We start from the raw sequence: 17,725 nt of genomic DNA, 5'->3' as shown, positions 1-17,725 counted from the left end.
AGATGACACAAAGCTGGGTGGCAGTGTGAACTGCGAAGAGGATGTTAGGAGGTTGCAGGGTGACTTGGACAGGTTGAGTGAGTGGGCAAATGCATGGCAGATGCAGTTTAATGTGGATAAATGTGAGGTAATCCACTTTGGCGGCAAAAACAAGGAGGCAGATTATTATCTCTATGGCGTCAGATTAGGTAAAGGGGAAGTGCAATGAGACCTTGGTGTACACCAGTCACTGAAAGTAATCGTGCAGTTACAGCAGGCAGTGAAGAAAGCTAATGACATGTTGGCCTTCATAACGAGGAGTTGAGTACAGGTTGAATACAGGAGCAAAGAAGTCCTTCTGCAGTTGTCTGGGGCCCTGGTGAGACCACATCTGGAGTATTGTGTGCAGTTTTGGTCTCCTAATTTGAGGAAGGACGTCCTTGCTATTGAGACAGTGCAGCGTAGGTTCACACGGTTAATCCCTGGGATGGAGGGACTGTCATTTGAGGAAAGACTGGAAAGACTAGGCATGTATTCACTGGAGTTTAGAAGGATGAGAGGGGATCATATAGAGATGTATAAAATTATAAAAGAACTAGACAAGCTAGCTAGATGCAGGAAAAATGTTCCCAATGTTGGGGGAGTCCAGAACCAGGGGACACAGTCTTAGAATAAAGGGGAGGCTATTTAAAACTGAGGTCAAAAGAAACTTTTTTACCCAGAGAGTTGTGAATTTGTAGAATTCTCTGCCACAGAAGCCAGTGGAAGCCAATTCACTGGATGAATTTAAAAGAGAGTTAGATAGAGCTCTAGAGGCTAGTGGAGACAAGGGATATGGGGGGAAGGCAGGCACAGTTTACTGATTGTAGATGATCAGCCATGCTCGCAATGAATGGTGGTGCTAGCTCGAAGGGCCAAATGGCCTCCTCCTGCACCTATTTTCTATGTTTCTGCAGCCATTCTTAAATTGCCTGCAAAATCCCAAACCATGTCCACGAGTACCAATGTCCCTGAATCTTATTTCCTTGGCATTTTAGAAGCATGCAAATGCTGACACCAATTCTGCTCTGACTGGAAAAGGGCTCTGGAAGCCTGATGATTTGGGCACCTTGTTTTCTTAATATTGATGGACATTTTACAAATATTGAGACCAGATTCGTGCTCAGTTCACCATTTGATGTAACCACAGTGCCATACGTGTTTAGTCACATTTCACTTGTAAAAATGAATAACAGTTATTTGTTAGCTTTTTACTCGTGTTATTAACTTTAATTGATACTTATAATATATCTGTATTCCTAATCGTTCTTGTCCTGTTCCCATAATAGACACTGATTTTCCAAGAAATTCGTATCTTTACTCTTATTCTTAACAAAATATGTTACTTTGCACCTACATATTGAAGTTACTGTGCACATTGCAGGCATATACATCATAATGATTGTTGTCCTTCCCCATATTAACTATACTTTCTAATTTTTAGTTTTAGTTTAAAGATACAGCATTGAAACAACCCCCTGCGTCACACCAAGTCCACGCTGACCAGAGATCACGCATTCACACTAGTTTTATGTTACCCATTCCCTACAAACTAGGGGGCAATTAACTGGAAAAACTGCAGGAGTTTGGGATGTGGGAGGAAACCCACGTGATAACACAGGGAGAACATGCAAGCTCCATACAGAAAGACAACCGAGGTTAGGATTGTACTCTAATCTCTGGCCCTTTGAGACAGCAGCTCTATCAGCTGTGCCCCTGTGCCGCTTAGTGTAAAAGAATTTATCCTTGTGGAATATATATATCTTATAATCGATTGCTAATCCTGATGTTAGCTTTAGGCCCTTCCTTCTATTTTCCATTCTGTCGCCAATTTTCTATCCTTTCATTGAATTACAAAAGCTGTACCATGATCTTGAAACAGAAGCCTGATCTGTAACTTTAGATAGTGCACATGGATGCTTTGTTGATGTGTTCCTTTTTTTCAACATATGAGTAGCTATCAAAGTAAAAATCTTGATCTTGTTTATAGAACATGTCGTGTCCCCATTCCAGATAGATTATTTTGCAGAGCTGTCGTAAAATAACCATGGGATTAAAAATAGTGCAAATGTTACCTTTTTGGAATGTATTGGGTTTGCTGTTAAAGAGCAGTCAATTTGTTAATTTGCAGTTAATGCATTATGACAGTAATGACTTTTGATGATTGTTGTGCCAAGGGATTAATCATTGATTGCATTGTAGATTGAAAGATTTGCAAAAAAAAAGTAAATTAAAATTGCATACCTTATGTTGTAGCTATTGCAACTTTACTGGAGGAAAGGTGACAGTCATATGTTGGAATTAAAATAGTTGCTGGAAAGAGGAGAATTTCTCCTAATCTGACCAAATCTCCCCTTTGCAGTTTCTACTTCCCTCCTATTTAGTTAATGCATTTACTATATCTGCTTTCTATCAGACAATTCACAAAAGATCAATATGCTATTCTTATTCGGGTAAAGATTTTGGTTATTCCTTTTCTCGGCGTAGTGAGCACGACTGAGTAGAGAACAACAGGTTATACTGCGGCGGCTGTGTGCTGTTGGGGATTTCCTCAGTTGATGACTGAATTCCAAAGTAGCATATGGCCTGGGGGAAGTTTTAATTTGGTTGCCTGCTACTTGATCTCCTCTGCTGTTGCTCACTGACAAAGATTGTTCTCCTTAAGTTAATATGTCTCCCACTCTATTTTTGACTTGACTGTACATCTTTCACATGTGTTGTCATGTTATTGAACATTTTATTTTCTTGTGTTTCTTCATTCCTTTTACTCCTCTGTCTTCAAACTGTTGTGTGGTGTTTGTGAGACTAGAGGAGCTGTCAGCCTCATGTAAGAGAGGGATTAAGATTTTCCAGTTGATTGATTGGCTTCTGGTTGACATGTACTTGTGCGATTATTGTGTTTAACAGAAGTTCCTTCAAGTATGGTGTTAACCATAGAAGAACCTGCTAATATCTAATATCTAGATTGGGTCAAGATACTGGAGTTCCGGTTGTGCTCATACAAGGGCACTAATAGATTTTTTGCCAGGAGAATATATGGGTTATAGTGCTTACTCATCATTTTTTTTGGTAGTTTAGTTTATTATTGTCATGTGTACTGAGGTACAGTGCAAGCTTTTGTTTTTATTTGAGTGCTATCGGCACAGCGGCAGAATTGCTGCCTTACAACGCTGGAGACCCGGGTTCGATCCTGACTTGGGTGTTTGTATGGAGTTTGTCTGAACTCTCCGTAACCTGCATGGGTTTTCTCCGGGATCTCCGGTTTCCTCCCACATTCCAAAGACAAACAGATTTTTCGGATAATTGGCTTGATATAATTGTAAATTGTCCCTAGAGTTAATGAGCAGGGGTTGCTGGTCAGCGCGGACTCGGTGGGCTGAAGGGCCTTTTACCGCACTGTCTCTCTAAACTAAACAGTCAAAGAAAAGATTGACGTGATTACAATCAAGCCTTCCACAAAGCACAGATAATAGGCACAACATTTAGTGCAAGATTAGTCATTTAGTCCAATTAAAGATAGTTTAGGGTCTCCAATGAAGTAGATGGGAGGTCAGAACTGCACTTGAGTAGATGAGAGGACCTTTCAGTTGCCTGGTAATAGCTATTTGTTTCTTACAAGGATATGCATTCACTCTTATTCCACTGCCCATTCATGCAACATGATAGTATTAATTTTAACAATTTTGTCGTCATGCCTTTTAAAACATATTGTGGATTCAGCTTTCAATATCAGGATAACTCTCTGCATTAAAATCCCTGATCTTCGTGGTTGTCATAATGATCAAAGTGATATTTTTCTGTCATTCCCATTTATCTTGTCAAATCCCCTCTTGATTTTGATCTCCCTTGCCTTTGCCAACTCTGCTCTATTGAAATTAATTTTAGTTCCTTTTATGTTGCATCATAGCTGGAACCTCGCAGACCTGCTATCATAGTAAATACAAAAAACTGGAGTAACTCAGCGGGACAGGCAGCATCTCTCGAGAGAAGGAATGGGTGACGTTTCGGGTCGAGACCCTTCTTCAGACTGGTTAGGGATAAGGGAAATGAGAGATGTAGACCGTGTTGTTGGGAGATAAAGAACAATGAATGAAAGATATGCAAAAAAAGTTGCGATGATACCTGTAATCTGGGTTGGGTCCGAACTGGGATGTCAGCAACTGGAGCTGGAATCCACGAGGTGGAAGATGGAGATGCAGGCAAGCACTGAGAAATCACACATGGCTGTGGTAGTGAGTCTGTGCTAAAACGTGGTCGTATCCGAACTGGGATGTAACCAGACTCGCTATCACAACCAAGTATGTTTTCTCACTGCTTACCTGCTCCTCCATCTTCTACCTTATGTACTCCAGCTCCGGTTCCAGACATCCCAGTTCGGACCCAACACGGATTACAGGTATCATCATTACTTTTTTGCACATCTTTCATTCATTGTTCTTTATCTCTCCACGTCGCCGTCTATATCTCTCGTTTCCCTTATCCCTAACCGGTCTGAAGAAGGGTCTTGACCCGAAACGTCACCCATTCCTTCTCTCCAGAGAGGCTGCCTGTCCCGCTGAGTTACTCCAGCTTTTTGGTGTCTAACTTCGGTTTAAACCAGCATCTGCAGTTCCTTCTTGCACATCATAATATCTATCTCTAGGTTGATCAGTCTGAAGAAGGGTCTCGACCCGAAACGTCACCCATTCCTTCTCTCCTGAGATGCTGCCTGATCTGCTGAGTTACTCCAGCATTTTGTGAATAAATACCTTCAATTTGTACCAGCATCTGCAGTTATCTTCTTATAGTAACTATCTCTGTTCCCTTTTCGTAAAATAATATTCAAACCACCATCAAACTTATGATAACATTTTCTTGTTATAGCAAAAATAGGATTTCATCAACATTTTCAGTTATTTTTTTCATCTAAAAAATTCAATTTATTCCTTTATTCCTTTGACGAATGTTCCATTTTAACTTCCCCAGGACAAATCATAGCACATTAAACCTGACATCTGTTGCCTAATATTCCTGTCCAAATCTTGTATTAATGTCTTCACTGTTAATCATACTCATTCATTTAACCTAATCAGCACAATTTGATCATGAGACAAGCACATCTGTGGCCACTTTGGAGAACTGGTCCTCATGCTGACCACTGGAGGCCATTCTTGTTCATATCGCTCTAACTAAAAATCATTCAATGTCAGTAGTTTTCTCTTATATTAAATTCATTCTCAAAATCTGTGCTTAAAGCAGAACCTGCAATTTAATTATCAATAAAAACAAGCTCATTGTTACGTGCACTGAACAATCTGTATCTTTGCAAGTGTGTGTTAATAATGTCCTTATAATGGTTCTGAAGATGCTTATTTGAAATCAACTATTTTTTTTTAAAAAGCAACAGATTCTTTTGATTTAAAGCAAAAATTGAAAATGCTGCAAGCACAAGCTGTTTAGGCAGCTTTTTTGACAGAGATGCCAAGTTGAGGTTTTCAAAGCAAGTGCTTTTTGAAGTGCAGAAATGCAAATAGGGGTTAGATCAAATCCAGAAGCTTGCGGTAAAATCATAAAAAATAAAGCAGGACTAAGCCACATGATTCTACCATTCAGTAAGATTACGGCTGATTCTTTGTTTTGAACTCAAAAGTTGTGCCCCCAGTCCTCTTTGTGACCAAAAATCGATCAGTGTCATTGCTGAATATAGTCAATAACTGAATTCCGTCAGGACAAATCTTTTGTTCGTTTGTTTGTTTTTATGTCTTGACTGTTTGTAAAGCGTCTTTGAGTATTTTGAAAAGCGCTATATAAAATAAATGTTTATTATTATTATTATTATATTACATAATACCCTCTGCATCAGAAATTTCTTCCCACCTTAGCTCCAAATGTCCGACTTCTCATCTTGAGACAGTGATCTCTATTTCCAGTTTCTCCAACTGCAGTGACAAGATCTTTGGTCTTCCGTGCCTCAAAGTAAAACTGATAATCTGCTACCCTGTTGTTGGGAAGTCACTTTAGTTCATCATTTGGCTCACCTGATTCTATTTCCAGCAGTCCCTTATTTTTCCCTTGAGGATCTATTGCTGTGAGATTACTAATTACTGTTTCATCACACAGAACATCTAAGATAGCTTAATCTCTGGCTGTTCACATTACTCATTGTTCCAGAAAATTGTCCTGAATGCATTCTCCAAACTCATCCTGTAAACTGCTTTTACTAATTTGGTTTTCCCAGTCTATATGAAAGTTAAATTTCATCCTCTACTCAAAAATATTGTACGCAAGAATATATTTTTATTTCATGATAATCTGCTACCCTGTTGTTGGGAAGTCACTTTAGTTCATCATTTGGCTCACCTGATTCTATTTCCAGCAGTCCCTTTAAACATACAGGCGTATTGTTTGCTTTAAACATACCAGGCCCTGTTTCCAGCAAACCCTTTAAATTTATGGGGCTTTGTTTCCTCCACTTCCTTTAAATTCACCAGATTCACTGGAAAATGTACAATACCGCTGCGTGCCATCTGAAAAAAAAGTAAATTAAAAGCCTGTTCTTGCATTATTATGAGTAATATCCAATAGTTCCGAAAACCTGTTTGTCACTACCAAACTTCTGCGTGTGCCAGATTATTGAGGTTTTACTGTAAGCCTCGTGTAATTAAATGTAATTCTTAAATTTCTTGATTAGTTACAGTCAAGTCACTTTCATCGAAGACTTTTAACAATTCTCCATGGAATCATAATTTGTTGCGAAATTTGAAATATATCTTTAAATCCTTGCTGCTATTTATGTATGGGGAAACGTACTGTATTATACTAATTTTCCAATGTAATTCTACAATACATACTCCAATACTCATAATTGGATTTAATTAAGTTCATAATTCCAGTTTCGGACTGAAATGTTTTCCAAAAGTGCATGAAAAATTCTGTGATCATTATTTTTCCCTTGAGGATCTATTGCTGTGAGATTACTAATTACTGTTTCATCACACAGAACATCTAAAATAGCTTAATCTCTGGCTGTTCACATTACTCATTGTTCCAGAAAATTGTCCTGAATGCATTCTCCAAATTCATCCTGTAAACTGCTTTTACTAATTTGGTTTTCCCAGTCTATATGAAAGTTAAATTTCATCCTCTACTCAAAAATATTGTACGCAAGATTATTTTTTAATTTCATGATAAGTATTGTTGCTGTTTGTTTTGGGCACTTCTTACAACATGCCGTCACCCATTCGGATTCCTATCACTTGCCAGACATAGCCCTGCCCCCACCTCCTTGCCAGCTGTCTTCCCCAGTACAATCAGTCTGAAGAAGAGTCCCGAACCAAAACGTAGTCTATCCATGTCATCCATAGATGCTGCTGATCCGCCGAGCACTTTAAGTTCTACTCAAAATTTAGCATCTGCAGTTCCTTGTGCCTAAAGTTCTAAATATGGTGTGAAGAAAAATAGTACAAGGTGAAAAGCATATGTATAAGAAGATACTAAGGGGCAAAGCAAAAGCAGTGTGAATTGTTGCTTGCCTTATTACAGTGCAAGGCAGAGTAGGGTTTACAAATCGGACATAACCTATCAGTGCTTACTCTTGTAGGATAATAACTGCAGATGCTGGTACAAATCGAAGGTATCACAAAATACTGGAGTAACTCAGCTGAGTTACTCCAGCGTTTTGTGAGTGCTTACTCTTGAGTCATTGTCCCATAGAGCTGGCTTTATCAGGAATTGGACGGGGTGATGAGGTTATTTGTTGATTTAGTGATTCTATAGTCAGAAATGTATATATTGGTTATATATTGCGTATATTATATATATATATATTGCTTCTATGGCTTCATCTGCCAGTTCATTCCTGATGTGGAAACCCTCTGAGTGAAAAGGTTGCCCCAGAGGTGACCTCTTAAATATCTCCCCTTTTACTTTAAGCCTCTGGTTTTAGATTTCTCTACCCTAGGAAAAAAAATAGCATCCACTTTATCTATGCTCCTCGCGATCATGTAAAGCTCAATAACGCCACTCCTCAGCTATCTGCTCTCCAAAGAAGAGTTCCAGCCTATCCAACCTCTCCTTATAACTCAAGCCTGCAATTCTAGGTAATGTCCTGGTAAATCTCTTCTGCATCCTTTCCTATTTAATGACATCCTTACATAGCTGGGTGACCAGAAACTGCACAAGTACTCCAAGTGTGGTCTCACCAACGGCTGTCCTGCGATCGGCGGGAACGGTGGTGGCGGCCATCTTGTTGGACGCTCTGCTGCCGCCTCTGCGGCGCGCTGTACCATGGGAGGAAGGTCAGGCGCAGGGCATGCCGTGTTTTAAAAAAGTAACAGAAGTGGGTTTATTCACACCACAGGGGAATGGTGAGTAGGGTGGGCCTAAAATTGTCACGCTGTCCTGTACCGTTTTGGCTGTGTAGAGGGCATGGTACACACATAAACATATACACACAAACAATCCAAGAGTTTCAGTAATAGATATAGAGATAGATATGCACCAAATCTCTCTGTTCTGCAACATTCTCCAGGGCTCTACCATTTGCTGTGTAAGTCTTGCCCTGGACCCATGCACCTATACTTCCAGAACTCTAACTTACAGCGACCAGCTGCTTGGGAAGTTATATGTGCTTCATCTGCACAAACCGAGATTGCTCTTTGTATGAGTTTTGTAGCAAAGTTGATTCCTCTCAAAAGGCCCTTCAAATAAAAGATAAATGTGTATGGAGCATTGCCTTGAAATCCTGTCAACTGTCACCATTGTGGAATTGTCATGGTAATGCTAATAACAGCAAATGGGTGATTGACAAGGTCACTATGTTTCTTCCTGCCGCGTGTGATAGGAGGAATGTTTGGCCGTGTCTCCAGAGGCATTGATCCTCTCCCGTAGATTAGGGGAGCTGGCTCTACTGAACTGGCAAGTGAGCCTTCATTGTAAAAGATGCTCTCCGCGTTGCATTTACTGCTTTGGGTCCTGGCATGCAAACCTACTCAGCAGCCAAAGGCCAATGCCAAAGTAAACAACCAGTTTTCCACCATTGGTGGTCAAGGAACACAGACTCTGCTGAAGATTTAGAAAATCCTACTTTCAAACACAACACAGTTCAGAGACCAACTCTTTGACTTGCTCTCGCCCCAATACACCCCTCAGATACCCTCCAATAATCCTGCTTCTAGCACCCATCCCTACCATATGGTCACAGTGGTAGCAGGATTCAGCACAGAAACAGACCCTTTGACCCACTGAGTTCTCCAGCCATTAAGCACACGTTTACACTAACCCATTAAAAAAAATTCCCTGCATACCCATCAACTCCCCCTCAATCAGTCATTCACCTATATACCAGGGGCAATTTACAGGAGCCAAATAATCCATCACCTTACACATCTTTAGGCAGTGGGAGGAAACCGGAGTTTTCTGGGGAAAACCCACATAGTCATCACAGGAAGAACACGCAAACTGCAATGACAGCAATAGAGGTCAGTATTGAAGCTGGGCCTCTGTGGCTGTGAGACAACCATTGGGCAGCACAATGGCACAACAGGTTGAGCCACCGCCTCACAGCTCCAGTGAGCCAGGCTTAATCACCTGATTTTCACCTCACTGGCAGTGCCTTTATGTAAAGCCTTGAAGCTAATACTGTAGAATCTGTGTGCATAGTCTCAAGCCAAAGACCACCTATGAGAAATAAATAACTTGGAGTAAGAAAGTAAGTGAGAAGGAGAAAGCTAGCGCATGCATTAGGTGAAAGGAAAGCCAATGGATTCAATGATACTTTATTGTCACATGTACAGTGAAATGCTTTGTTTTGCATACGACCCGGTAAATTCATACCACAGACCTCACCTAGGCAGTGCACAAGAGTCGCCGCCTTTCTGGCGCTTATTTAATGTTCGTGCCGTAGAAAAGTAGCAATGTGTTACTGCAGCCACACAAGGCACAAGAGAGCCCACATCTGGAATACTGTGAACAATTTTAGTAATCCTCTTGATCTAAGGATATTACTTAATTAAGGGAAGTTTAGTGAAGATTCACTAGAGTGATTCTAGGTATGGAACAGTTAAACAAGTTAGGACTCTGGTCAGTTCTTTAAGAGCTTGTGAGGTATCTTGGACATAGGTAGGGAGGGATTGGACCACGTGAGATAGGATGGAGTCGAGGTATGTGGAAATTAATTCGATGGGACATGAACAAGCAGAAACAATGTGTCTGCCAAGACAGTTCTGTTTGTGGATTTTGGGGGAAAGATAAAATCGGGCCGTGCGGAGCTGGGGAACGATAATGTTGGAGGCTTAGAGGGCAGAGAGCCGGAAGTGATGAAATCAGTAATGGAGTGTGATATTAAAGTCTGGTGCTTATCCGTGGGTTCATGGTCCAAGGATAAGTAGGAGGAAGTGAGCGAGAGTCGTCGTCTGGCCTCAGTCCGGTAGAGGTCAGCACGCCAGACTACCACGGCACCTCCCTTGTCGGCGGTTTTGATTATCCAGTTAGGGTTGCTGCAGAGTGAGCGGAGGGCTGTGCGTTCGGGGGGGGGGGGGGGGGGGGGAAGAGGTTTGAGTGAGTAAGGGGAGTGGAATATTTGAGGCAGTTGATGTCATGCTGGCAGTTGGAAATGAAAAGATCTAGAGAAGGTAGAGGGCCATCCAGGGGAGTCCAAGAGGAGGGGATCCATTGGAGACAGGAGAAGGGGTCATCACTGAGTGGTGAGGATTCCTTCCCATAGAAAAAGGCCCAGAGGTGTAGGCGACGGATGAAGAGCTCTACATCGTGGTGGACCCGGAACTCGTTGAGGTGGGATCAGAGAGGAACAAAGGTGAGGCCTCTGCTGAGGACAGACCGTTCTGTATGAGAAAGGGGGAGGTCAGGGGGATGGGTCTGAAGATGGGTCTCGACCCAAAACGTCACCAATTCCTTCTCTCCAGCGATGCTGCCCGACTCGCTGAGTTACTCCAACATTTTGTGTCTACCTAGGACTCTGGTCACAAGTTTAAAAGAGCAAGAGACATTTGGAAGGCAAAACTTGTGGAAGAGTCCAGAACGAGAAGGTCTCAGAATCAGGGGGTGGCATTTACAATTGAGGTGGGGAAGTGTTTTTTCTTATTGAATGGGGGGGGGCGAGAGGATTTGTCTTTTGATGCTCCTGTCCTTGGAGTTTTGAGAAAAGATTATTTGATATATTTAAAGCTGATAGATTCCTAATCAGTAACGGAATCAAGGATTATGGGGAAAGGTCAGGAACGTAGATGAAAATTGAAACAAGGAACTGGAGATTTACACAATAGGACCTAAAGTGCTGGAGTAACTCAGCGGGTCAAGCAGCATCTCTGGTGACCAAGGACAGGTGATGTTTCAGGTAAAGACCCTTCTTAAGCTACGAACCTATTGAATGGCAAAGCAGGCTCAAGAGCTGAATGGCTTACGTCTGCCACTCATTTGTATGGTCTTCATGATTCAAGAGAAGTAAGATCATAAGGGTTAGGAGCAGAATTGGGCCATTCGGCCCATCAAGTCTACTCTGCCATTCAATCATGGCTGATCTAGCTCTCCTAACCCCATTCTCCTGCCTTCTCCCCACAACCTCTGACACCTGTACTGATTAAGAATCTATTTCTGCCTTAAAAATATCTACTGACTTGGCCTCCACAGGGTGGCAAAGAATTCCACAGATTCACCACTCTGACTAAAGAAATTTCTCCTTAACTCCTTCCTAAAAGAACGTCCTTTAATTGTGAGGATATGACCTAGTCCTAGACTCTCCCACTAGTGGAAACATCCTCTCCACATCCACTCTATCCAAGCCTTTCACTATTCTGTATGTTTCAATGAGGTCCTCCCTCATTCTTCTAAACTCCAGCAAGTACAAGCCCAGTGCTGGCAAACACTCATCATAGTAAGGTAAGGCACCGACTCAGTAAGGTGCCGTCTAAAAAAGATTTTTGGAAATTTGAAACCATTTCTTGCCGTTTTGGCGAATGGTTATTTTGGTTCTTCTTAGGTATTTACATATGCAGGAGTGGTTATTAAGCATCTTTTCTGCTTTTTATAAATATTAGGTTTTTTTCTGGCATTTAATTTCTGTTTAACACAGCAAAGAAATATATTCAAAACAATATCCTGTTACCCAGATTTCTATTTATGATAGACCTTCATAAATGAAAATTTTGCAACTACATTTTCTTTTGCTCTGACTCTGATTCTCCTTCAGCCATGTATCCACTCTTGTATTGAAGACCTGTCTGTGTGCTTATTGTGTGCAACTATTGTTTTATTGAAATATGTATGATCACAAAAAACTATACAGCCTTTCTTGCAGTCCACTCTTTGTGGGTGAGCAGAATGCATCATGGGGTCAAGTGAAATCGCAGGCAGGGTGATGTGTTATGACCTTGAAACATGGTTTTCTCAAGAAGAGTCTGCGCTTTTGCCATTGCATTTGTGTTTCCTGGTTGTATATGTTGCGGCTGGCAGTAGTGAATGGCACCTATTGAATGACACAATTGGAACTTTGGTGTGTCACTGCAGTTTGCAATATTATGGTCTGTTCCTAGGCCAAGGCTACAAAACATTGCAGGATTATTACGTGGGAGCATAGAATAGTTGGAAACCGTCCTGTCCTTGTTCTTTCTACCTGATGCTTATGCAGCTTTGCTGAATTTCCAGACGACCTTACAGCAGTAGCAGTGGTGGTATATGGAAATGTAGAAAGCCATGGAACTGATTGAATACAATTTTGTGAGTGGGCCTTGTGGTGAGGGTGGGAGATGCGAGGTAGAAACTAAGTATGTCAACTTCTCTACATCGGCGAGACTAATCGCAGGCTCGGCAATCGTTTCGCTCAACACCTTCGCTCAGTCCACCTTAACCAACCTGATCTCCCGGTGGCTCAGCACTTCAACTCCCCCTCCCACTCCCAGTCTGACCTTTCTTTCATGGGCTTCCCCCATTGTCATAGTGAGGCCCACCGCAAAGGAGGAACAGCACCTCCTATTTCGCTTGGGCAGCTTACACCCCAGCGGTATGAACATTGATTTCTCTAACTTTAGATAGCTCCTCTGTGCCTCTCTTTCCCCTCCCCCTTTCCAGTTCTCCCACTGTCTTCCTGTCTCCAACTACATCCTTTCTTTGTTCCGCCCCCTCCTCTGACATCAGTCTGAAGAGGGGTCTCGACTTCTCTGAAGAAGGGTCTCAACTTCTCTCCTGAGATGCTGCCTGGCCCGCTGAGTCACTCCAGCATTTTGTGATACCTTCGATTTGTACCAGCATCTGCAGTTATTTTCCTAGAAACTAAGTAATGTGTGCCTGTAAAATACCTCTACAGAATACTTAATCCTCTTGCTAATGCATGTCTTTGTGTGCTTCTTAAAATAATAATATTAAAGGGAACATTTTAACATTGAGGGAGCCATACAAATAGAAGCCGAGAGCCTCATCTTTTAGCATATGATGAGTCAACATATTTCATCCTTGTAACTAAAGGGCCTGTCCCACTTAGGCGATTTTTTTAGGCGACTGTCAAAGTCGTAGCAGATCACCAAAATTTTCTTTTGCCCTACGACAATGACCATGATCATGCCGAGTCAGGTCGATACAAGTTACTTTTTTTGTGAAACTAGCACCTGGCTAAGAGATTACACCGTCTTCGGAAACATCGCAAAATTCCCACGCTTATCAATGCTTCTCCGGCGTCCTAATTTTCGCTGAAATCACTGACAAGTCTGTAATTACTTGAGAGTTTTGAAATATAACATCTTGCCCGGGTTACTTGAAAACCAAGCTTCACAGTAACAAGGCATAAACTGGATTGACTTCCAGTTTACTAATAGCAGTATTAAGAAATTTAATTTAAAATGTCGTTAAATGGATTTTTGTGCGGAGTGTGGGCATTCTTTGAAAATGTACGGGAGATGCATATCTGGTTTCTGGGTTGCATATCTGGGTTGGGAGCCTACTTTAAAAGTAATTGCAGATGGCCATAAACATCGCAAAATTTCCACGCTTATCTGACCGTCAAACTGTCGCCTCCAATCTACCTGTCAAATGTCCTGACAGTAAATAAATTGGTTAAATACAAGTATTTTATGGTATCTTCAAATGACTTTACTTAATTTAATATTACCTGCTTCTAAATGCATCTGCGACAACCTAGCAAATCTGGGGACAGCATGCGACAGCGCCGCAATAAGTAACGATACCTGGCGACAAGCCAGCTATCGCTGAGAAATTTCTATCCGGAAAATTTCTCAGCGGCACGCCGAGATCCACTACGATTCTTTGAAGACTTCTCACGATCATGCCCTCGACACCCCGGCGATCGGTCGGCGACAGCCTAGTCGCCGGCAGTCGCCTTAAAATCGCATGTGGGACAGGCCCTTAAGGCTCTATACTTTTCTGAAACCCCAGGTTAGGGAGAGGATAAAAAAGGCATGGTTCATCCTGTTGATTGCTGTACTGCGGAGATATGAGCTGGAATTGAGCCCTGTATCTTTTCCACCATTCAGTGAGGTGGTTTATCTTTGCCTTAACGCCAACTATGCCCATTTCCCCTGACACCTTTAATTCAAATTAATTATTAACTGAACATCAGCTGCTGTTTGTGGAACAGTTCCAGACTTCTTCCTACCCACTATTTGCAAAAGTGTTTCCTAACTTCACTCTCGAAAGACCTGGTTGTAGTTTTTTAACTACAGTTACAGTGTGAGACCCAGTTGTTTCTGTCTGCCGTCTCCATTACTTCCCCTTATTATTTTCAGTACTTTTTATTTGTCACTTTTTACATGTGTAGACTTCAAATGGGGGACAGGAGTGGATGAAGCTGTCTTATGCAGAAGTCAAATAGGTTACTACAGAGTTGCAGATTGTTATTGTGAACCCAGGTAGTACATGTCTTTAAGAGCAATGGATGATTTAAGTGAAACGAAGTGATATCTTTATTGGCTAGGCTGCCTTGTTTTGAAAACATTGTCCAACAGAACAACAGAGCTTGACTTTGCTGTTTTAGGATATTTGAACTCTGATGTTTGTTCTTCCAGTAGCTGATCAGTCGCTTATAATGATATAAACCATATCTACTAGTTGTTTTAATTCTATATTTGTATTGATTTATTCAAATTATGGGGGACATAATAACATACAGCCTGTGACAGAAGGCAATATCTTGGGAGTTGATCACTGACAAGGCATTGGACTAGTTGGAGACTTAAACTTAAAGCAGCATGTTGATTTTGGTTCCTTAAGTCCAATGTAAAAGAACTGATTACTTGAATTTGAACTCTGGTGGACTTTCAAATTGTGCTTCTGGACCAAAAATCCTGGCTGCAACACCTGTAACATAACCACTGAACCGCTGTAACCTATAACAAGTACAGAAAAGGGAACCTTGTGAAAGCAATAGGAATAAGAGGTCAGGTGTAGGGGAGAGGGGAGAAGGCTAGGAGAGAGGAGGGGCAGGACAAAGCATGGCAGGTAAGAGGTCCACACAGTGGAGTGGGTTTTGATAGGCAGATGATTTGGACAAAGGCCAGAGTTTTGAGACGAAACGATTAAAGAGCTGCAAATTGTGCAGCCAGAAGAAGGAATATAGGTGGAGGAAGATGGGACGGGAGAAATAGGTGTGAGTTTAGGTGGGGCATGGGGGAGGGGGGTGGGTTGGGTGTGAGTGAGAAAGGGGAAGGGGGAGTTATTAGAGGTTACCAAAAAATGGAGAATTCATTGTTCATACTGTTGGGTTGTAAGCTACCCAAGCAGAATATGAGGTGCTGTTCCATTTTGCTTTGGGCCTCACTCTGGCAATGGAGGAGGCTCAGGGCAGAAAGTTCGGTATAGGAATGGGAAGGGGAGTTAAAATGGTTAGCAACTGGGAGATCTGTTAGGCCTTGACGGACCGAGCGCACGTGTTCGGCTAAATTAGTTTGGGAGTTCCACGTGCAAAAGCTGTACAACTTCAGCCATACCTGCTGAAACCTTCGGACCATTTGTTGCTGGACTTCAATCAAACACATTTTCACTCCATGTTTATCACCCAAGATGCTTTTAAAAAGTTGTGCTGAACAGAGGGAACAGAGGCCCTTGAAGATAGAGAAGGGATAAATAGTCCTTGGCTCATTCCTGCTCAAGTTGGTCCATGTCTGTGTCTCTTTCCAACCTTTGATCTTCTAAAATAATTTTAATATCATGCAAAACAACGTGGAAGCTACACTATTCCATCAATATGCTGCATTGTGAGATACACTAGTATGTTAAAATAGTATTCCTTAGAAATCAAGCACTTAGTGGCCATTGTAGACACAGGAACTGCAGATACTGGTTTATAAAGAGAGAAAAATGTGCTGGAGTAACTCAGTGGGTCAGGCAGCATCTCTGGAGAACATGGATAGGTTTTGGGACAGGGCCCTATTTCAGACTGATTGTGGTAGGTGGGAAGAGAGGTGGGGAAGTGGTGGAAACATTTTTTGTGCATCTTCTCTCCTTTCCCTCACAGCCTTATATCTTCTTCCCACCTGGTCTTTGTCCACCCACCTGCCAATCAACCACTCTTCCCCCCCCCCCCCCTCACCTGCATCACACGCCTGGCTTTGTCCCTCCCTCGCCTCTACTTCCAGCTTTCAACCCCCCCCCCCCCCACTACAATCAGTCTGAAGTAGGGACCCAACCTAAAATGTCACCTATCCATGTTCTCTTGAGATGCTGACTGACACACTGAGTTACTCCAGCATTTTGTGTCTTCACTTATTGTCCATTGCTGGTTGCTCTAATGAAGGTGGCAGTGAGCTGCTTTGAATCTCTCTGATCTATTTAGTAAAAATGCTTTTAAGGTGTTAGGAAGGGACATGCACAATTTTGCCTTGAACAAATCAATGTTGCAAACAGAGTCAGCATGGTGTGATAAAGTAAACAAATATGAGTTGGTGATATTCCAGTGCATCTGTGCATTCCTCCAAAATCCCTCAACATGATTAAATTAAAACTGACAGAACTACACAACTTAAGCCACTGCAGTTTGATTGTCATGATTTCTTCTTCAAAATTGTTATTAAATGTTTTTTAATAATAATATAATAATAAACATTTATTTTATATAGCGATTTTCCAAGTGCTCAAATACGCTTTACAAAAACAGTCATGACATAAAAACAAACAGACGAACTGTCCTGACGGAGAAGCGGCGAACAAATAGCGCCAGCGTCCTCTCACGTCAGGGTCCGGCAGTAGACAATAAAAACACAAGACACACAATTTCAATTTTAACACAAACAGCCATCACAGTGATTGCTCCAGGCACACCCTCACTGGAAGGCAAAGAAAAGTCTTATCTCCTCCTCATGCTTCTCCCATGGTGCCACGAGGCGATCGAGGCTCCCGACTCTTGACGCCCCCACCGGGCGATGGAAAGTCCCAGGCCGAGCCGAGCAGGCCGATGAAGGTCCTGAGCCCCCACCGGGCGATGGAAAGTGCCGCGGCCAGGCCACGCAGGGCGATGAAGGTCCTGCGAGCGGGTCAATCAAACCTCGCGCTCCGGGGCAGTCGAAGCTGCTACGGCTGGAGCTCCCGAAAGCCGGTCGCCAGCCAGGGACCTGCGAACTCCAGATGTTGCGGTCTGCAGGGCCCACGGCCGAAGCCTCCGAGATGGTAAGTCCAGGCCCTGCGACCGGAGTCTTCAAGGTCGATCCCAGCTGGTGGCCGCCGACTCCACGGTGTTAGGCCGTAGCACGAACGGAGATACGACACGGTA

General features: G+C 42.4%; 1 protein-coding gene across 5 annotated transcripts in view; it reads left to right on the top strand.

The window, feature by feature from the left end:
- The window catches only part of arid4b (AT-rich interaction domain 4B), a 107,333-nt gene that overhangs the window by 14,850 nt on the left and 74,758 nt on the right, over positions 1 to 17,725 (top strand). The gene's annotated exons all lie outside the window — the stretch shown is intronic.

This window comes from Rhinoraja longicauda, chromosome 5 (assembly GCF_053455715.1).
Source record: "Rhinoraja longicauda isolate Sanriku21f chromosome 5, sRhiLon1.1, whole genome shotgun sequence".
Taxonomy (NCBI): Eukaryota; Metazoa; Chordata; class Chondrichthyes; order Rajiformes; family Arhynchobatidae; genus Rhinoraja; species Rhinoraja longicauda.
The sequence above is the reverse complement of the archived record's forward strand: the minus strand, read 5'-3'. Positions and strand labels throughout refer to the sequence as shown.